At 42.6% G+C, this 23,462-nt stretch overlaps 1 protein-coding gene across 1 annotated transcript in view; it reads left to right on the top strand.

Annotated features, from left to right (window-relative positions):
• The first annotated feature begins 205 nt into the window (after window positions 1-205).
• LOC125969320 (sorbin and SH3 domain-containing protein 2) overlaps window positions 206-23,462 on the top strand; it is a 63,949-nt gene continuing 40,692 nt past the window's right edge. Inside the window, exons 1-2 of the mRNA XM_049721237.1 lie at window positions 206-362; window positions 1,990-2,134. The gene's annotated coding sequence lies outside the window, so the exon portion shown is untranslated. The remainder of the gene's footprint in view (window positions 363-1,989; window positions 2,135-23,462) is intronic.

Consider the following 23,462-nt stretch of genomic DNA (forward strand, 5'->3'; position numbering starts at 1 on the left):
GGCTTATTTTTTCATCCATATTTTGGAACGCCCACATTTATGCTCAAAAACCGTGACAGAAGACGAGGGCCATTTCCCTTAATTGTTTCACAAATCTATAATATTGGTCTGGCCTCACTTGGTCTATTATTTTCACGCAATATTAACACATTTAAAGCGGTGACAATAACTCGACAGTAAATTTATAAACTCTTGAACGCCCCACCGGCTGAGAAGTGATAAACCCCGCCCATTTCCGGTTTGCGCGGGACCAAACCGCCTGGCCTCACTTAACCTCCATCGAAAGTCTGGATGGCTAAAAAGTGAAAATATTGACTCCATACTACTTTTTGAAAGAAGAAATGAAGCAGCAAAAACAGCAAGTGAGTACGTGCGGATTCATTCTCACTTTTGAAATGTGCTAAACGAGAAGGTGCAGCGTTATCCAATTTGGCTAGCAAATTAGCAAGTCTGTTAGCATCTCCGAGTGCTAATCAAGCAATTGCTAGTGAGCCGCTAGCAACTTTCAGAGGCGATTTAGTCCACTAAAGTGAATTTGTGTGTTAGCCTCACTCCGGGCTGATGATGTTGTGTTATGTAACGCAAGCACTGGCCATCAAAGCAAAAAGATGGAGAAAAAAAAAAAAACACGGCACAGAACTCCCTTCCCCCATCACTTGCCCTGTAATCCCGGGAAGTGTGTGTGTGTCTATATATATGTGTGTGTACAGTAATCTGTTGTTGCAGTTTTTTTATAGGTCAACATGTTAGCAAATGAAAGAGAAACGCATGGTTTGATTCTGGGTCAGGCCTTTCTGTGTCGAGTTTGGATGTTCTCCCCGTGCCTGCGTGGCTTTCCTCTGGGTATTCCGTTTTTGTGCCACATTCCAAATATCCCACGTTACAAATCTCTCCCATTTTGTCCTCTCGCTTCACTTGACTTTAATCTATCCGGCGTGACGTCATCACTTGACTGCAACAGCAACACACTCAGGATTGTTAGCGGATTAGTTTCATCTCCAACGTCGAGTACCACAACCACTACTACTGCCTGTGTGTGTGTGTAGATTCTCTAGCTCTTGCTGCCAAAGAGTCTGACTCACATTTCAATTTGCGCTCAAGTAGCCCTCCATTGCCCCTTATCGTCTTTTTTTTTTCTTTCTTTTTTTGGTCCTCGTGCTCACTTAACAAATTGCGTAACTTTGTGAGCGCTCGCCATGTCAAATGGCGGCGGGGGCGTTGGCCACACAGAAAATGATGACGCCACCCCCTTGGATTAATGAGACGAGGCCTTATTAATTTGATGACACTTTTGACTCTTTGATAATTTCCTTTTATTTCTACATCTCTCAGACAGAGATTGGAGAAATTTTCATTGCATTGGGCTTTGGCAAAAGAAGTAATAAAAAATAAAAGTAAATAAAATGATCCGAGAGCAGCCAATCACATTTTCATTACGTGAGGGGCAGTGCCCTACCACATGCAAGCTACTTTACCCCCCATAGGAAATAACGGGACTAGAAGTAATCAATTGTTAGGTCAAAATGGGGCTGCTGTGAACGTTTTATGAAGTGTAGAAAGATTTTAAAGATGTACTTGTGCTGGCATTCTTTCAAAATAATTGTGCTGGAAATTGTATCCATCATTTCCTTGTCGTGCAAATTGTTAACAAACGTGAAACACCGTTAGCCGCAAATTAGCAAGCAAGCTTAATTATTTGATATTGGACTGCTCTCCTTAAAGTTTGTCTATGCGCTTTTGTTTTTGGGGCTAAACGAGAGCGCGAATCGGAAGAGTGACTTTGAAGCAGCTTGAGTATTTGGCAGCTGAGTGATTTCCTGCACACGCTCACAGCGGCGCACCAACCAGCGTCCATATGGACTTCATCAAGTGTGCTGTGCTGGGACATATGTCTCCTCCACACGTCCTCCGCATACATGCACTTGCAATTTTACACACACACACACACACAAAAAATAAAATAAAAAGCTACATTTTTCTGTGGCGCAGGAAATGTATGGAAACAAACGGGGCCGTATGCGCCCGCGTGCCACGCTTGCCAAGTGGCACGCAAGGAAGGATGAAAGGCAAAAAAGGAAAGGACGACAAAACAGCAGAGCTAAAAATAGACGCCAGCTTGTGATTCGGCAAAGCGGTAAGTGACATTTTTATGAATTCGTTCCTTGGATGGAATTATATATTTTTTTTAAATTGAATCCATAATGAGGCTATTTTTCCCACTTTCTAATAGTTGTGTAATACTTGCATAACTTTTGTCTGTCGTTTTTATCATCACATATTTTTTGTGTCTTGTCCAAAATGCTTTTCTCTTTGTGTATTTCACATATTTTTTCTTATGTTTATTATGATTTTATCGAGACTTTCAAAATATTATTAATAGGTTGCAATATTCTCTAAAATTTGTGATTTGATTTGTGTGGTTTTTTTTCACACCTGATTTAAACAGCAGCTTGATTTGTTGTCGATTAATCGATCATGTTACGATTACATCTCTAGTTATAACGCTTTTTCTGGAATACTTCTTATTTAACTGCCTTTCTTTATCACAATATGGTGACCAGACATAAAGTTAAAAAAGTCCCAAAATGAAGCTCCTTGACAGTTTTAACATTATAAAACAATGACATGTTGATATAAAGTTAATGTGTGAAAAAGGCCCAAAATGAAGCTCCTTGACAGCCTTTAGCATTCTAAAACGATGACATGTTGGCATATTGGCGAGGCGAGCGCGGTTGATCCCGGAGGGCCGTCGCCCGCTTGACTTGGACCACAACGCAACGTGAAGCTTGCAAACAAAGCTTGTCAGTCAGCGGGCGGCCCTGCTCCGCTCGTTAATCTCATGCATATTTAAGAAGGAGATATTAAAAAGCAAAAAAAAATGGCAGGTCTATTTTTAGCACGCCGCCTGGCACACTGTTGGTGTGTTGCACGTGAGGCTGCGCAATGTCAACACAACAACAAATGTCATGATGATGCACGGGGGATGCCGTTTTCAGTCGTTTTGTGCCCAAAACGGAACATGAAAAATCACTCATGGCAAGGGAGAACCATGCAAGCAAGCTAAGCAAAAAAAAAAAAATAAAAAATGCAGTTCGGAGATCATTTTGTAGTATAGTTTTCGTCTGATGTTTCAGAAGTCTTACTGGCTGGATTTAGTCAACATTTTGTCCTTGACCTACTAGTTTATTTTTATTCAGATTTGGTTGCAAAGATATTTTCTATTTACAAAACATAAGCGATATAATTAGCAGAAATGTTGCTATATACTGGCTATTTTTAATCAGATTCTGTATTTAATTGCAGATAGTTTGTACTTTTGCCAAACACATTTGAGCAGAATTTGGTATGAAAAGCAGTTTCGCTTACATTTTGGAGTCTTTCAACTTTTTAGTGGAGTATTTTGCTGTTTTTGTTTTCCCCTCTTTCCTTTGCAATCAGTCTGCTCTGGGAAATCAAGCAAGTGGCGATTCTGTGATTAGTCTACTGTTTGTGTGTGTGTGTGTGTGTATGTGTGGAAGAGAGGATAAGCTCGGCCTGTCAATCATCTCGCCATCGACGGCCTGCAGAAACGTAAGCCTAGAGCACCCCGCGATAAGATGTACAGAAAAATATCCAGTGGGGATGAGGCAAATGTACTCGCCGGCGGCTGCCGGGATTCCGACAAAATATTCATGCAGAGAAGACATGAGGGCGATTGTGAGAGAAGCCTACAAATCTATCAGTCACTCGCTCAGTGGAGACGCAAGAGCTATCAGGAGACATTAGCCGGGCCGCTTTCGATGTCTCCGTCCTCGGAGAGCCAGCGCAACGCTGATGTCTGTCTGTCTGTCAGCGGGACATCTCAAGAGCATGCAAAAGACACGCACGCATACACACAAGGGCACACGTGGCACGGATTCATCCAGATTTCATGCCGCAATCCAAGTCATTGGACTGCTCCTTCCGCTTGGCCATCAGGTGGCGGTAGAGTGCAATACACTCAAGGAGACACAAAGAAGAGCAAACGTAAATGAATCAGTCAAATTTTATTTGCACTTTTGACAACAGCGCTTATTACTTTAGTGTGCGTATGACTTTTGTAAAAAAAAAAAAAAAAAATGCCGTGTATGAGTGGCACACATGAAGAGAAAATGCAAATGACAAGCAAAGATCTGAAAATGTTGGTTGGCACGGCCCATGCGCTGCGCTGGCACGGAGAAAGCGGCAAGCGCTCGCTCGTTATTGCCTCTGCCAAGGAGATTTTTCATTTCAGCGTGGGTTTGTTGTTTTGTTCTTCTTCCAGAGTGAAATCTGTCTCCTGTTTTCATATCGTAACCTGCATCGTTTTTCCTTTTGGGGTTCTTCATTATGTTTCATTAAAAAAATAAATGTTCACATTTCCAAGCAAGCCATGAGTGGTGGGAAGACATCTAATCAAAAATCAAAACGCAGACAATACAAAACATGCTAACGGTTAGCGCTGATAACCCGCGACAAACAGTGGAGCAACACATGTAGACAGACACCAGAACAAAACTTGGAAAGAAATTGAGATGACAGCATCTTAGAAGAACTATTTGTGTCTGCATAACTGTATTCCCAACCCCCACACAAGCCGCCACGAATTTGAGACATGCAGCTCGGCCAGTTGCTCCGCTCATGCGTCCGACCCCCACTGCCGCCCTCTAGGGACCGGAACAGGAGGCGCGTGATATTTGTGCATGCAGGCTGTCACCTCCTCAGTTGATGAGCGGCCCTTTAGTGTCACATAACAGGCGGCCGTAAAAGTAGAATGGTAAAGCCACCTGCATGCTAACGTGCCGGACGGATGATCTATGCAGACGTTGTATCGATATGAAACGAGTCGTCAATATGCTACTTTTTATAATGTGTGGACACGCAGCAATGTTTGATGCGCGTTGCCCTCACCAGTGGGTAGCGTTTCATCAACAAGCATGTGTGTGCGCGTGTGTGCGTGCGTGTGTGCAAATCTCACAGGGCACCGAGCCGCTTCCTCCATTTTCCAGCTCACCACCGAGCCCCCCGGTGACATGACAGCTGGTGGGCGCTCACACGCAATTATTTTTTTGTAAACAATGCTCTGCATTATATTGAAAGCTGTTCCTAATTTTTGGGCTCAAAGCTAGGCGCGCGTGTCCAGTAAAAGATGATTCGATTCATATCTCGATAGATTCGATACGATTCCAGGACATTGGAACAGTTCGATTCCCTCTTTTAAACCGCATTTCCGATTCGAATCGGCTTTTGTTACACCAGTACGTATTTTTTAAGACTATTTATTTTCTACCTCTTTTTAATATATTTTTTCTTTTTTTACTTTATTACAAATGTCATTTGTTATATTACTACAAATGTAATTTCTGATAGATTAGGTGGACGAAGATAGACTCAAATGAGCCTTTTTACAATTTGACATTTTGGTTTCTGGTTTTTTTTAGCCCCTTCATTTTCCACAGCCAGATAAATGAAACAGAATACAAATAAACGGTCCCCGAGCATTGTCGGCACGCTGTCGTGTTTATGATGTCGGCGTGGTTACCTGTTTGCGAGCAACACACCCACGTGTGTTAACCTTTACGTGTGCCGTGAACTTAATTAGCGCTGACGCGTGATGAAAACGAGCTGCTTTTCCACTCGCTACTTTGATGGATGTCGACGTTCTGCCCACAGATGTTTACGTTCTCCGTTGATGTAAATAATGCGGACGTTATGTGAATGGGGCGAATGGTTTATTTTGATTTATTCATTTTTTGGAGCCAACTTGCTTTTAGTGCACCGTGAATGTCAAGCATAAGGCGTAACGACATCCACCGATGACGAGCCCTTGTATCATTCATGTGACATACCTTCACAGCGGCGGCGTCTTGTCAGCGCTAGGGCGGATCAAATGTATCCTTTTGCGTGCGTCCCATCAATTTTTCACAAACCTGCCGCTCACTGCTAATTTTAGCATACTTGTGTTTCCCAAAATAGCAGCGTGTCTGCAAACAATGAATAATTCCATCCGGTCTTTAAAAGGCACACATGTACATGTTTTAGCAGGTGGAGTACAGCCGCCGCGTTGTCGTTGGATTGTAGCAACATGATACGAGCTAGCCGCGCTAGGTAGCTAGGTCAAATGGCTACGTGAATAGCAGGGCTATCCTCAATTGTTTCATGGATTTGAGATTTAAAAGTGTCCAGTCCACTGAAAAGTGTGTGTGCTGACTTTGTCTAACGCTAATTTGCTAGCTAACGGTCAATCAGCGTTATCAATTGTCACCAACCTCCGACGCCATTTTGCACTCTGCCAATCGACAACTCCTTCATTCAAATCAACTCCAATAAGTACAATGACACAACACTTCTCGGTTTTTAGAACAAAAAATACATTTCTCAACACAAATGACCCCAAAGGTTTAGGTCAGCTGTACTTTTTGTACAACACAAAATCTTGCTGAAGATCATCCAAGTAGATTGATGGCCATGTAGGGAAACACACCGGCAACTTCCTTTTTGCCTTCAACCCAAATGACAATAAAAATACCGCTCTTCCATAAGTTTCTCGCTACAATAGCTAGCGGAACACCATCGAGAAAGATTGATGGCCAAGTGGGGACCCTCGCTGACAGACAGACAAGCGAAGGGCAAAGCGAATAGGTGCTGACGGATGCTTCTACCGCCCGCCGCGCTTCTCCCCGCCCATCCTTTTTCATAAGAATGTCCGCTCCATCTCCTTCGCCATCCCTCAGCGAGTACGCGTTCCACCGCGTTGCCGCCATTTGTTAGCGACGACAAGCGCCTCAGGTTCAGCGCCGCTTGTTACGAGGCGTTCTTATTCTTCGCTGGGCCGGAGCCAAAAAAAAGGAAGAAAAAAAAAGTACGTTCAATCACGTTTGTCCTTGGGCTAGGCGGCGACTTGACTCGCCACTCAAGGTTCTTCAACATTCTTCTTACAATTTAACATTTTGAACCACTGTAAAATGAAAAGGAAATAACACAAGAGGTGTATTTGTCATTTAACGTTGAGCTAAAATTCAAATTGTACTACTTGTTTGGGGGCAGGTATGATGGAGCCCTATCAACTCTGCCTAGTAACAAGTGATCTCACAAGTCTCAGAAAAAATACACAAAATGTTTTATCCATCTATTTTTTCTTTTTGCTTGATTTGGAATAATAATAATCTTTTAGTTAGGACTCATGCTAAACAGTTCATGCTAATCCACTAACAGATCTCAGCGAGAACTTTTAGATGCGCTTGGGCACACATTAGCTAAACAAATGGTCGCGCAGCGGTGAGACCTGCGGGGGAGCTTGGCAGCTGTGAAGGAGAGAGCATATTGTATTTTAAACAGATTTTATTGGGTTCCGTTTACAAAATCAAGCCAGATAAACGGTGGCTCTTGAAAATGCGATGAGATCTGAAACGTCTCTTTGAAAGCAATTTTGTTGTTGTTGAATGACTACACTTCTAATCTCCCTCTTTTTGTACCCTTTTGCCTCGTATTCGACATTGAAATGCACATTTTTCACGCACCGACACTCCTGCTTTCTTTCCGGCGACAACCGTTAGCCACGCTAGCTGCGCCGCCGAAGGCCGCGCCCCGCTGCCGCCTCCTCCCATCGTCACGGCGTCTAATTTATTATTTGCCTTAACACTTAAGCATGCGCCGCCTTTTGTTTGGTCCCCCCCCCACACGCTCGCAGAGTATTGATCAGAGTGTTCTTTTTACGCTATTGATCGCCCCATTAAAGATCTAGTCAGTAATTAAAGGTAAATTGTCAAGACGGCACGGCAACTGGATATAATTAACTGCAGGGTGATAGCAAGCGGCTTGGCTAGCACCTGTGGCTATGCGCTGTGTCCACGATGAACCCTCCTTCAATTAGGAGGTCACGCAGCGCCACAAATATTCCCACCATACAAATTACGTAGCGATCAGTTATCGATTCAGCTCAGCTCAGGCTGAGTCATCAATATGACAAATTACAACTTGAGCCGTTGCTGTTTTTATGCAGCATGTAGACACATATGCAATCTGGATCAGATGCGGGTTCATTATTTGAGGTGTATTTGATTTTCCCTCGGGGATCAATAAAGTCTCAATTGTCTTGTGATTAACTGGCAACTTAAGGTTGGACATAGTGAGTTTTGTTTATTTATTTATTTATTTTGTATTTATGTTTTTACAAATGTTTTTTTTTTTTTTTTAAATATTTTAGTATATATTTTTTATTATTTTTACTATTGTAGTGATTCACATGGCTGAGCTTCCCGCAGCAGGTGCAGTCTTCTTTCCCATTCCCCACGACATTTACAATTGTCGATTTTAAAGAAAGACTTAGTCTATATATCCCAATAAAGCACTTTTTCTTAAAATGGCATGAAAGAAAATAAATCGAAGCTATTGACAACGTGAATCTGACTTTCTCGGAAGGTGACAGGCTAGCGAGTGCCGGAATGGAGCTTCAGACATCATCCCAAAATAAACCCCGCACTTTTGCCTCCCTGGCTTATTTGTGTGACGCTGGATCGGAGCGAGATCTCATAAGGTTTATTTTGTCCTTCACTCCTCCGAGCCGCCCGTCTATTTCTGGCACGTGCTATTTTTAGCAGCACGCAAACTGACCAATTTCAAAGCCGCACGTGACGCGCTTAGCTCGTGTGGCTAACAGCCGCCTCCGTCCTCCTCCCCAGTCGCAGCCCCCCCCCTCCGTCACCACCACGGCATCTTTCCCCACCCAAAGCTTCTCATTCAAATTGTTCTTTCCCTGTCTCGCTATGCAAGCCCCCCCCTCCCAGAGCAGACTCCCCCCTCGCCGCCCCCCGACTGGCTTCATTGAGTCACGTTTTGCTTCCGACTCTCACCGAGCCCTGCAGGCGAGCCATTTCAGGATATTTCACAGCACACAGCACGCCAACACCGAGCCTGTCACTCCCGAAGATTTGGGAACGCACACTGGCACGTGCTCCTCACACGTAGTAGCGCTATGCGTGTGCTTGCGTGCGTGAGATTTTTTATTGAACGTAAAACCAATCGGTTGCCTTATTTTGAAGCCTTTTCATTTCTTAAATTCTCACAGAGGGCATTTTCTTGTCTAAAAATAACTCATCGAGATCATTTCGAGATATACTCTGAATGGTGCCTGCAAACCGGGAAGTTCATTACTCGGAGCCTCCTTTCTCGCGAGCTCTTCTTTGACTACTAAGATGATTGAATATTTGTGATCCGTTATAAAAGATAGCGAATAATTGTAGTCGGGTCACAATGCCGATTAAAAAGTTGAAAGTCTGAATTGTGGGCGAGCGCACGTTTATTTCTTTCTCCACGTTCCTCCTCCTCACCTTCCTCTTGCACTCGCGCTCATTCAGCTCACGCGCCCTCCTGTCTGCATGAAGAAGCCGAGCGCTATAAATAGAGGTGTTTCCCGTGCACGTTCGGGTTATCACTTTTACGGTTGCAGTCGCAAACACACACACACACACAACCGAGCGCCTACCTCCACACTTCCCGATCCATTCTCTCGATAAGAACCCCCGGCCGGCACGTTGCGGTGAGGGCAGGCTACTCATGTTATGTTGCCGTTCATTATTAATGACAGCTTTGGTCTTTGCAAGATGAGCGTCGAAAGGCTCAAGAGGGAAGAAAACATGTCTGCATGTTTCAATGGACAGACGTGAATATCGAATTGTGTGAAAGGAAAAGTCATGTTTAGATTGTGTTCATGACAATGGAGAGACATATGTTTACATTGTGTATGCGAAGGGACAGGACTTTTGCTTAAAACAGCAGTGGGCCTAGAAGTCTTCCTTGAGGGACGCCACACTACTCTCCCAATGTCGTTTTTTTATATAAAGAACATTTCCAAATGGACGGAAAGCATCACAATGGAGACACGGTGGTCAATTTTCATCAAAGGCTGTTCCACAATCTCATACGACCGGCGCGCACATAATTTGGTTTCCCCACAACCGTGCAGCTCTTATCTGCCATGTGCACTAAAGCGCCGCATGGCGAGCGGGCCCGGCCACCCCTAAGTAGCAATGGATGCGTGCTGGGGGGGGGGGGAGCTCCGACCGCTAAATGCACCCGTCGGCCGCGGAATTATTGCTTCTTGCTTCGCCCGCGGACAAATTGATCGGCTCAGGCTGTATTTACTTTGCGACCTATCGGGAATCTAATGTAATAGAGGCGTTTAAATTAGGTTATCATCCACCGGGCCCATGTCTGACCGATTATATGAATGGAGAGAGGATGGATGGATGGATGGGCAGATGTTTGCATTATGCACATATGTGGGATTGGATGAATATGTGAATGCAAGTCAACTATAAATAAAATGTGTGTGTGTGTATAAATACATATATAGTTCCATGGAAAGAAAAACAGACAGGGATTGTTTTCAATTTTCTACACTTGTACATTTGGGAAGTACGAAACCCATTTTGGAAAAGGGCTGTATCTGTGCTCAGGACAGATATGCGGCAGTTTGTTTTATTTTTGGGGGGGGTGGGGGGGAGTGCCAGACATAAAGGGATGAAACATTTTCATGAACGGGATTATTCTAATGCACTTTGGCAGCCAGATGAAAGCCGCCCGGACGAGGCTAAAGCCTTCACACATTTAGCATTCACAAACAGCTCCTCACCGTATTGTCACATTGTTGTAAACAATTTCCTGGATGTGATGCTGCTTTATTCCATTAGAATCATTCATATTGGCTGGATAAGTGCGCATAAATGAATATAGCACAATGCATAAAATGGAACAAGCATAAGGAGGCCAATTCTCATACGAATAAGTTATGGCGCCTATTGTATGCGGTGACGTTGAATTTTTATGGCTCTCTGTGTCTGCAATAAATCGCCAGCGGCTCGTTATTCTAGTCTAATCCACAGGGAACAGTCAAAAAATCTGATAGACCTTTGGGGAAGAAAGACCAAAAACGTCCCCAAAAAAAGATGGCCACTTAAAAATCAAAATGGCAGCCGTCCAGTATGTTTTTGAGAAATGGCTTCTTGAGACTTTTTTGTGGCGCTACTCATGGAAATAATTACCAATATTTTTGTATTTATATCGTGAGGAAATTATTAAGCGATGTCGTTGCATGCTGTGGTCCCATTGATTTAGAAATTTACAAAATGATGCCTTCAATTTCTGCAGTTATGTTCAAACATGCCTTAAAAACGATTATCGTAAAAGGATGACTTGAATGTATTGACACTATTAGAATTACTTGCGCGTGGATGGTTGCAGTGCTAAATGGGCTTTTCAGAGAGATGGCTTTTAGCCAGGAATCCCAGGTGGCAAAACCCAGCAAAATGTATGTCCATGTTGAAAAAAAAAAAACAAATACAATATGTCCAGTCCGTTCAGTGTCATCGTTTCCCGACGCTTTTGGCTTCTCCTGGCGGCTGTTGGCCGGTCGCGGACACAGACTTTCCATTAGCTTCGTGTTGTCAGTTTGCGACCACTTACTGTATAAACACGTTTGAACACACTGAAAGCAAATTGACAGCTGTGGACAAAAAAAAAGAGTTTGTCTTGGATGTTACTGACTTTATTTTACATTATTTTGACGTTAGAGGCATATTTTTTGCAAAGTTTTTGGGTTTGGACTCTGTATGGGGCAGTGAGGAATTGTGCCCCATGAACTCTGCCCGGCAACAAGTGACCTCGCTTTTTTTCCCCTGTCTCTCAACCGCCAATTCTTGGTATCGTTTTGTCTCACGAAGTACATTTTGTGACATGAATAACAATCGAAAATGTGTATTTGATGCACTACGAGATATACCGGCAAATCCAATTACGCTGTCCTTGACCTAAGGTTCAACTTAGCAAAAATTGAATCCGACAATAACTTTTTTGAGACAGCGCATACAGTATAAGAAATAGAAGCTTCCTATAGGAAGCAATAGCAAGAATACAAAAACATCCTTAAGGTAAAGCGGAATTACGTCGGCCTGTTCGCAATCAAAGATTCTGCGGCGCAATTTCATCACGGTTTCTCACAATTTGATTTATAGTTAAGTTTAAAAATGTGTTGTTTGAATTTAAATGTAAATTGTAAAATGATTTAAATGGATTTAGATGAATATTGTAAACATTTCAAATTGATTAATTTTAATAATTAAATAATTAATTTATTTATTGAATTGTACATAATTCATTGATTGTATTTTTATCATGACTTTTTAATTGTTTATTTTTATAATTTTCAGAATTTAATTAGGCATAGATACAGATCATTTTAAAACTAACTAAATATAAAAAATAATTCAAATAGCTTTTCATGTGATGTGTCATTGTCATTTAAATATTTTTAGAACATTTAAACATGAATTAAAATTGTGTATTTATATATTAATAATCAATATTAATTCAAGCTTTTTTTTAAACGGCGGTATCTGGATGTCAAAGCAATCACGAAGAAGGTAAAATGCTTCTGGTTTTATTTGAACGCTCGAGCGGGAACAGCCTGCGAGCCGCCCGCACAAACCAGCCAGCGTCTGCTCATGGGGAAAAAAAGTTCAGAGGTCCTTCTTGCCTGGTGAGAGCGCAGATGGTAGCGAAATTAGCCAAAGCAAAAGTTAGCATCTGCACGTGACTCAACCGTGGAGTTTGCAAAAAAAAAAGAAAATCTGCTTGCAGTTGTCTTGACAGCCTTACTTTAAAAAGATGTAGAAAACATCAGAAACATCGCTTTCAAATGAGCCGTTCCTTCAGTTTAGACCAAAATATTAGGAACAACTCTCCGTTGTTTGCTTCTCAATTCAAACCACCGGCCAACCCACCGGTACATTTTTCTTGGAAACTTGCAAGCGAGCGAGTTGGTTAACAGTTGCCAGGCAACCGCTCACGTGAGCGACGGGATGCCGCCGAGCACCCCCCCGCCCGGTTGGTTAAATGAAGATTTTTTTTTTCTAAAAAGTTTATAAATAACCTGAGAGGAGGTTGAGGAAACAAGGGGTAGGCGGCGGATTGATCTTGCACCTTGTTTTTCCCGTGACTCGTGTATCACAAATGGGAATCAGGTTTATCCAGTCCTGTAATGCTGAAGGGTGGCGAGAATCTCCGATTTTAAAACAACTATACGTACTAATTCGGGTGTGGCACAAAAAGATGACCTCAGCAAAAACGGACCGCGACTGTACGTACCCTTTGCTTGACAGCTGATGAGATCAGAATTCACAAACAATGTGAGGTGATAAAAAGACCGCATAAATCACAAGAGAAGGAAGTCCACTCAAAATCTGAGAAGGCTATCTCGGTTCCCTGGAGGCGAAGCTCAGTCCAGCCGAAGGTGCTCGCTTGCCTCTACATTAAAGACACTTTGGAGTCTTTGATGTATCTCAAGTACGTTTTGAAAATCATCAAGATGGCAGAGTCTTCAAAAAAAATGTTAAAGGTATGCATTTTTGCAGACATGAAAGAAAGTTTAGAGCAGTGCCCCCCTAAAACATAACTGTAAAAATAAAATGAAAATAAATGTAATCAGAAAGTGGTATTTTTAGGATAATTTATTAATTGAGTTAGCACCACCTACAGGAGCGGAGTGGAACTGTATCCTGACTTTTCCCTCAGCCCACATGACGAGTGATTCCGCATTTGAAGTGGTAAATGACCCATAATGGCACCAATGTTCACTTTTTAATCGCTTGGCCGTGCCTTTGTCACCGAGAAGCTTCACCACTTTCATCCCTTAAATGGCGGCGAGGCGCTAAATGAGGTTGACGCTCTGTCTATGCCGTCTCGCGCTATGCTAATGCTCGCCTTTGATGTGGAAGCATCGACACGGTGGGAGGGGGAAAAAAAAACAGGCAGGAGAAATGAGAAGACTTTTTTTTTTATTTTTAATGAGGACCTTTGTGACCCAAAATGAATCCCAAATTTGATCCATAATCAGGGATTTTAGCATAAAACATGCTCGTGTGTCCATCAAGCTAGCTCCTTTCCGCTCCAACCAAAAGCTAGCATTTGTACAATTTAACTGACTTCTCTCTGAATCTATGTAAACAAACACCTGCTATTTTAGGAAATAGTTTCCTTCTTGCCACGAATAGAAAATGAAGACTTTGAAAAAGTTATTCCGCCCTCCCCCCCACCTGTCTTCGCTGTAAGGGAGGCATTAAATGGAATCCATGCCGTGTACTGTATATTATTCAGCACCGTTTCCATTAAGGCAGCTATAATTGTCACGCCGAGAGGGCAAATGATACACGCACACACACACACACACACACACACGGACCTCTGAACATAGCAGGTAATAAGTGGCGGTTATTTTAATTATAAGTCAGACCGGCTGCGAGGGACACGGATACAGTGTGCGTTATTGCAATTTAATTAAAGAATTAATGAATAAATGAATAGGAGAACTCAATTTTCTCAGGGTTAAGCGTACGCCTACAGATATACCATAGATTTCATTAAAAGAAAAAAAAAAAGGTAGGTAAGGAAGGATGGATGGAGGAAACGCCGATTTCTGTAGGGGTCGCCGATGTCAATTTCAGTGGAGGCGCACACGCATGAACACACACGCATACACACACACACACACACACGGGACTTCAGCCACATCACAGCAAATGAAACGGGACCGAAGTTTAAAAAAAAAAATGAAACTTCAGCTTTTTCTTGAGGGATGAAACCTGTGTCTGGTTTTTGACTGATATTAAATTAATTACTGTGGTGGCCATTTTTTGAGGCGTTGGTTGTTGTAAAAAGTTTAAGAAGCGCTGCAATCCGACGCCGTTCCATCAGCGTTTTTTTTTTTTTAATTACGTGCATATAAAATTGAAGTACGCGCGTGCTTTTCCGGGCTGTGTTTAATCCAAGCCGAGAGAACGCCACCCGCCAGAGCCACTGGCAAAAGAAAAACAAGCACCCTTTTTCTCGCTCGGCGCCTCGGCCACATCTCCAGCTGTGCGTTATTATTGCGAAATGACTTAAGACTCATTTGCGTACGGCCTGATTAGCATGTCCTCGCCGCACGTGGCATTTTAGCAGTTAGCGTGTTTTATTTCTCTGGTGATGTTAATTAGAAACACAAAAGCAGCAGCAAGAAAGCAGCAGTCACCCCTCAAAGGAGTCTCGCTCGCTCGCTCACTACTTGTCGTAATTACCGCTGTTGCCTTTTGTAGCTTGCTAAACACGCGGCACACTTGAGAAATGTCACAATAGAACGACTCGAAATAGAGTCAACCCCACGATATCCGTTCCCGTCGCGGTCCCACTACTTCTCGACCTTTTCTTTGTACGCTTTGAATTTGATTTCATCTATCCTCTTTATTTTGGGTGTAATTCCACTGTTGAACACTAGATGGTGGCGCAGTAAGATTGACACTCAATTTGAAGGGCGAAGAGCGAAAGCAGAAAATATTCGCTTTGTACGCTTTGAATCTAATTTCGTCTCTTTATTTTGGGTGTAATTCCACCGTTGAACACTAGATGGTGGCGCAGTAGGGTTGACACTCAAGAGTAAAATCATTTTTCAATCCTGCTTTTTAGACCTACAGAAAGCAGTGACGCCAAGTTCATTTTATAATGTTCATATTCGGACATGATTGTTCATGTATATGATGAAATGCTAAGCTAAGTTTGTATAAAAATTGCTGATATAAAATTATGATTTCACTTGGACTGGTGGTCTAGAGTTAGCCCACTTTATTTCTCAGTGGCTCCTATAATACGTGGTAGAAATCAGCGTTGACGTTTGAAAAGTTACTTTGATGAAGCTTGCGTCTGGTCCAGCTATGATTAGGCAGCCAGTCAGCCTGGCTGCACTCCCACTGGTGGCCTGCCGTCTTTTGCCTATTTTTTTTTTCTTTGTATTTTCTCGTAATTATTCCATCTTTCCCACCGCACAAAGTCACCCGAGAGCAGCCTATCTGTGAGCGGCAAGCATCAGCCACACTTCATTTCTATGCCGCCCCAAGCCTCAATCAAAGGGCAGTTTAGAAAATGACAAACTAAAGTGAACTCCCAATTGTGGCAACTTTTTCCAGAACTTTTATAATCTTTGACAGGTTTATTCCATAAAGCAGCGGTAAGCAATAATTGGTTTTCTTTGTTCCGAAACATTCTCTTTTGTCATTGAAATGATTGCAATTTCCATTAATCCTTTGGCTCTCACCCAAAACAACAAAATCTTTGTAATGTGGATTTTAATGAAGAGAAATAATTAAGTATTATACTTTATAAACCATCCAATAATTGTATAAATATTTTTGTGTCACACTGCATCAATTAAAACTGCTGTGGCCACATGGGGGCAGTATAACACAGACAGACGGCTGTCTTGTTCACTCAGCACTTGTCTTTGCAGCAGACAGGCATGTCTCAACTCCTCTTTAATCTCATCTGTACAGCACTAATATTCACCGTTCTACGCGGAGGATAAAGAAGATCTGATCGCAAATACTGTTATATTGTCTCTGCACACGCTGTTGCCGAATCATTCGTGTTTAGATGAAACAATGGCCAATTAGCATTAGCATTAAGTTAGCTGGGCCTTTCTTAATAAGGGAGTAGTGTAGCTGTTTTTTATACGCAAGGTATAAACAGAAACTGACAAATAAGATATGCATAGCTAAAATTTTGACATCTTTCTAGTTATTTAAAATGATAGTAATGGGAATACTACTACACGAACACACACGCGTCACTATTTTATTTAACAAGAGCATCATGGGAATGCTGCTGGTTTAACTCGTGTTTATCTCTGGAGATAATTCCAAAAGTCCTCTCCTGCTCAGGAGTGAAATTTGAGCCAAGTGTGTTGCCGCATGCACACGAGCCCACTTACACACACACACACACACACACACACACGGCAGGGCAGGGTGTATGAAGTGCATGCGTTGGAGGTGGCCGCGCCAGCGCCTCGGAGCCATTCGATGCGACTTGCCCACAGTTCTTGGCCGTATTAAGCGGTTGGTTTGTTTGTTTGTTTTGGGCTCATCCCAAATTCAACTTAACTGTGCAAATTATCCTCGCATGGGCTCATTTAAGTTAAGCGGAAGCCAAACAAAAACACTGTCCCACTTAAAGTGTCGAAAAAGTTATTTTTTAAAAATAGCCTTTTTGCAATTCATTTTTTATTTTGTAAGATTTTTTTTAGTTGCACGTTCAGCCAGCAACTAGCCAAGCGACGTTTTTTTTTTTTTTTTTTTTCTCTCGAGGCTCCTGACCTTTATGTGGCGCTAGCGGGAACAAATAGAGGGTGCCAAAAAGCCGCCGTCAGCATCGGAGAAGACGCCGAAGTGCAATCACATGATGGCTATTGACATGCTTACCTGACACTTTTTTTTTTTTTTACCCCCACGGCTTGTCCTTGCTCGGACCATCATGCTTTAGAAAACCAAAAAAAAAAAAAAGCCTCATGTGTCAATGTCTCCTTTTGCACTGACATTGCTTTGCTGACTCATAACATCAATAACGTTGCGGGAGGCTAAGTGCTCGTTACGAGTGGCGTAGCGTGAAGTGCAACATGAATGTGGGGGGGCGGGGCACTACGAGCATTCCGTGAGGATGAAAACGAAGCTGCCCTTGACTTACATTGTGTCACTTAAGTGACCGTTGTTTGTCTTTACTCACACAACAGTGATATTATCGATAAAATTTGAGATTTGGAATAATTTTTTATCCAAAGGAAGAAACGGAAATGCGCCGAGGAATTTTTTTTTTTATCTTTCCCATATAGAGGGGCTTCTGATACATCGTCAAGCCCTTTAACGGACCAAAGGGAGACTTCCAATTCCCCCAATGTTAACACGTCTCGTGTTTTAAGACCTCTTTGTACATTATCTCCAAGGTGACGGATGTTTTTCCTTTCCCCGATCTTTTACGACAACAACTTATCTCCGAGGTGACGGATGTTTTAGCCGGCGGCGAGAAACCAAGAGCCGTTTCGACCTCCCTAACGGGGTCACGTTGACTTCCAATGATAAAGCTGAGTTTGCAAGCGGCACCATGATCGCAGTGAGCGCCATTGTTTTCGTATTCGAGTGGAGAAACAAACATTTGCTACGCTAGGAACAAATGGGAGTAACAAACGCTACACACCAAATGTATATGTTGATCGGATCAGCACAGGGTGGATGTGTAAGCTAGCTTTAGCTCGTGGCAGAGAATAAAGAAGATATGACCGTGATTATTGTTATATTGAATGTTTGAGCGTGTTGCTGCATATTTGTGTTGTCACCATTAGCATCAAGCTAATGGACCAGCGGCATGAAGCTTTGCTAAGAAAAGGATCACTTGATTGTGTTAGCATTACCATCAAGCTAGCAAACCAGAAGCCTGAAGCTGTGCTTAAAAAAGGATAACTTCATTTTGTTAGCATTAGCATCAAGCTAGTGGATCAGAGGTATGAAGCTATGCCCTTTGTTTTATGTTTCGTTCTTAGCTTAACGTCTCATAATAAAATGGACGACAGACTTCTCATTAGTGTGCAGTGTCCATAATTAGGTGGGAGATTTATTATTAATGGAGGCCATTAAGGCCTCCGTCCTCCCTCTTGGGCTTGATTGACACCACGAGGGTGCCATGAAGGGAAAAAAAATGCAGCTTGACCTTGACATAAGGGCCAATGCTAACAGTCGTCCACGTCCTGCGCGGGATTAGCCTTGCGTTAATGAGCTGCAGCCGTCCGTCTCTTGGTTTTGGGTTGTTTTTTTTTCCAAAACGGCTTTTTTTTTTTTCTCCTGGCTTAAGTCTTTACCCAGAATCCCCTGCTGTTATCCAGTTATACTGCATTAAATTAATCCTCCTCAACTGTCTGACCCAGAATGTTCCGGCCTGCCTTTGCGTTTTGACCGCACTCGTTTGTTTCGTAGGCAGGCCATTCCTGTTAGCCCCAAAGTGTCCTTTCATGCAAAAAACAGAAACAAAAGTCATTTATTATGGACCAGCCTTCATTCCTGAGGGCTTTCTTCTTTTTTTTTTTTTTTTGTTCGCCAATGCAACCGTGTGTATGGTTGCACTTGGAGAAGGATGGCGACAATGAGGGAAACTACTGGATTTTCGGTTTTGAAAATGCTCCGTCATAAATTTGTGTTTGTCCGCTGGGCTTGTCGCACAGTCGTGAACAACAAGCTGCACTTGAAGCCATGCGGGGAGGCAAAAAGAGCAACGCCAACAATCCGCCAAAGACTAATGAAATTGTTTGTGTGCAGTGAAAAGCGGTCGGTGGCATTTGGCGAGGTCAGCGCGCGAAGCACTTAAGCAACAACTTTTGTGTTTTAGTCCTCCATAATCACTTAAAGTAAAATGTTGGCTCAGTCAACGGGGAACAAAAATATGTAAATATAGCCCGAAAGGACATAAATTCTAATCGGGACTTAAATGAAGAATTATGCATCGTAAAAAAAAATAATAATAATACTAACCTTGTCAACAATTTATTGCACATGCAGCTTGAAAAGTGCACATTTTAAGGACAGCCAAGGTTGCCGATAACGACGTTAAATTGCGCTTTGACCGCTCCAAAGGGGTGAAACTTGCAAAGTGTTTTTATTTCTACCAAATTATCATTCGTCAAAGAAATAATCGCCAAATATAGCACATTGAATTCAAAACACGGCGCTCCAACATTATAAGTCTTTTTTTTTTCTCCTTTATAAATAATTATAAATAACTATAGATAAATATAATTAATTATAAATAAATATATAAATAATGATGGATACTAAATTCAAAATATTTTCCCCACCGCTAATTAAAATTTTTGTTAATTGTCTTCTTTACCGTCATCATCCAGCGGACCATCAGCCCTCCTCCCACACGCGTGCACGCACGAACGCGGACGCACACACACAGCGGCCGCGTCTTAGCGCTGTCAGACGAGGATTAAGGCTTTGAAAGGCCCAAGCGTGGGAACTTCTTGGAAAAGGGAGGAAAATGACATGAGCGGGGGGAAACAAAAGGGCCGGCACAACTGAACCTTCGATTCACTCCCACGCGCCCAAAGTGGCAAACTTTCGAGCACCTTTGCGTTTTCAAACTACATCAATGGCTGCGACGCGTCTGACGAGCCCACCGGAACCAAAGCGAGAGCGGGCAAAACTTTCCGCAAAACTCAGTTTCAAACCGCCATGGAAGAGAAAAAAAAAAAAACTCATCTCCCATCCTTCCGTGAACAGGATTCGTCCAATTTCAACTTCTCGGAATGGGGCTGAGGAGACGCGCGATCCAATTTGTCTCTTCTTGTTTGTTCTCCGACTTGTTTATCCGAGCCGGGCGCGGGCACGGCTGACAAATAGCCCGGCCGGAATGCGGGAAAAATCTCCAACTTTTATCCCACGGTTGGCCTTCTCATCCATCACGTGCGACGGATATCGTCGCATCCAATCGCTTCCACCTGCTTTTCCCTCGCTCGAGCTTTTTCTTTTTTTTTTCCCCCTCCCTTTCTATTTCTCACTCTCTTTCTTGTCATCCTCCTGAGGATTTGGCGACCTACTTCACCATGCTATCAAGGCTTCTTCTTTTTTAACCATCTGCTGTAAATACACACAATGTGGACTTGTCGCACCTTTGGAAAATAATCCGTCGCTTTGATGCCGTGCCCTCGCCAAATGTTCCGCTCCAATATGGCAAACGGGAAGTTGGGATTTATCGTCTAGGTCCCCACGCGGCATCTGCGCTTCATTTTTATAACACCTTTCTTCCCCCCCCCACCGAGCTATTCTTTGGACATCTGTCTATTTTGACATTTTAGTTCTCTCACTTAGAGCGTGTTAGCCTTCTTTCCAAGTGAATGAAAGTTCTGTCGCTGTGATCAAATAATAAAAGTATAAATATAAAATAAAAATAAAATAATAAAAAAATAAAACTGATCCTAAAACTAATGAATACAAATAAAATAAAAAAAATAATTTAAAACGTAACATTCAAAATTAAAACAGCCAATCCAAAATTATGGTTCCTGTAACTATTGCTGTGATTAAAATTTTGCTTGGGTTGACTTTATTTTGGTACCATTGGTTCAATAAAGCGATTTCAAATTAACTGGTGGATTCTTAACCAGAGATAGAGAAAGAATTTGCATATCGCTGCTAGACCGTGACAGACGCAAAACAGTATTATACCTTTTATAAAAACTGAGTCTCAACATCACGGCCACACCAAAAAAATCTACTTACCATTGATATATTTTTTTCATTATTTATTTTTTGCACGTGGATCTTTCTTTTAGTACCAAGAAGTCATTTGTCAAACAAGCGCGGCCAATAAACAAGCGGCAATCAAAAGAACCACGGCGAGGATAATAGTCCCAAGTCCCACTTTTTGACTTTCGAGACGAAAAGTGGGCCAGGAACACCTGGAGGAGCCATCGAGAGCAATTCAACACTCGCAGGAAAACCTTTCACGTTACATTTGTCCCTTTGTGCAAATAGTTGGGATGGTCAGACTTGGACGGCCAAGGCCGACAGCATCTGCGACTCGCAATTAAGCTGAAAAGCGGCTGAGGGAGAGCGCGGGAAGACGGCAAAGGTCGTAGGGAAGTCAGGATAAGGAAGGGGGTACAAAGCGGATCTGGAATCCGCCGTCGTCCTTGTTAGCGCTAATGATGTGCCGCAAGGTGGATTTTGCGTAAGATCAAGCCGAGGAAATAAATGTCACATTCATCAAAAGAAGTTGTTTGCTTCATGACAGATGCTTAACGTGTTTTCCGACGTTTACCAAAACTAGTAGTTTGATGTCACTAAGGCGGAGCTTACGCCTGACCATTTTCAGTTTTTAGAGTTTTACTGGCGTCACAGCACAGGTTTGACACGATACTTTGTCAAAAGGGCTCTCAAAAGTGTACTGCTAGCTTAAAGGCTAATTTATAGCAAAATGAGCTAACAGAACAAGCTAGCTTATGACGAGCAGTAGAGATAAAGAAAAATCCACTAAAAGACGACAAAACAAAACAAAAAATGTCCGCCCGGAAACTATAATCAATCATTATAAAGCTATATTTTTAGCGCCTAGAACAGAGCTTGGAAATGATCACTTGCACACCTTCGGGTCGTGTCTTTGATATTTGGTGCGGTCTGGTTTGATGAACTTCTTTGTATCTTTGCCAAATGAAAGTGTTCAAATGAAGATGTTGCCCGCACAGTCAGGTTTTATGAACGCTAGCCATTTTTTTTTTTCACCGTCGTGCACTTAACAGCATAGACGTCTCTCAAGGTATAGCACATTAGCTCGTAATTAACTTAACGCCCTCGGAAAATGAGCGAGGGAAAAGGGGAATAAGGAAAGGAATTAAAGAGGGGTCGGACTATGTCGTTCCCGGGTCCGCTGACTTCCCTCGGCGCGCTAATGAGTGCGTAATTAGAGTCGCCGTATAAATGCCACGCTGGCCTCGGGGATCGTTCACACCGGAGTGAACTATGGCGTGCTTAAATGAAGCGGAACGCTACGCCGGCGACCCGCGTTTTTATGACGAGAGGCGGCTCTTGGCACGGAAGGTTCAGGTGGTCAACATTAATTCAGTGTTGAACGTCACGAAGAGCAGCGCATACGTTTTTCCAGCCTTTGACCAAGCTAACCTGTACGTTTAGCAGACCTAGCAAAAACATTTTTGGGAATCCAACTTCATTTTGATGTCAATTATAATACAGAAGCTAAAGTAATTTTTTATATTATTTTTTATCGAAACGTACTTTGGGTGCTGAAGACGTTTGAGGTACGTTGTTAGTTTTATCGACAAATTGTCAATATTTTGAGCGTAGAGCACCTTTGCAAAGATTATAATGGCCAGCATCTTCTCTCATCGGCTGACAGTCGCTATTCCAAAGTCGACATGTGGGAAGGAAATGGTGATCCATCATGTTGTTCCCCCCCCCTGCCCTCCTCCAAAATCAAAGCCCCTGGAGACCACCAAACACCTGTCTCCACTCTCCCGAAGCTGTCCAATGCGGAAATTACACCAGCGGAACGCATTGATGCTAAACCAAGTGCTACCGAAGCAGACATGTCTTTGAGTGTGCGTGTTCATTTCTATATTTTTTTATTTATTTTTACTGCCACCTAGTGGGCGGAGTGTGCGATGCCCCATGAATAAATCCATAAAATCATGATGCAGGCATAATCTCTCTTTTTTTTTTTATTAAAACCATCATTACAAATTTGAAGTTTTTTTCTTTTTTTTAAAAGCTGAAAGGGATTAATGGCGTTTTCGCTCATTTCAACCGGGGAAGATGATTCCCTGGCAACTCAATCCCCTGGCCACATGATTGCTTGTAGCGTTATTTGGAATATTTCGCCACCATTTCATCATCTACCACATCATTCAAATTCACGTGGGATTTTCTTCCTTCCCCTCCTTGGGACTCGTTTTCTGGCCCTCATTAGGCTTTTTTTTTTTTTTATCTTTCAAGACTACTTATTTATTTATTTTTGTTTAAATCCCACTGCAACCGTCGACTGGGAAAATATAAAACGTTGTTTTTGCGGTCGGAGCATGCATCGCTAATGTCCGCTGGGCC

This window comes from Syngnathus scovelli, chromosome 5, assembly GCF_024217435.2.
Source record: "Syngnathus scovelli strain Florida chromosome 5, RoL_Ssco_1.2, whole genome shotgun sequence".
NCBI classification, from domain to species: domain Eukaryota; kingdom Metazoa; phylum Chordata; class Actinopteri; order Syngnathiformes; family Syngnathidae; genus Syngnathus; species Syngnathus scovelli.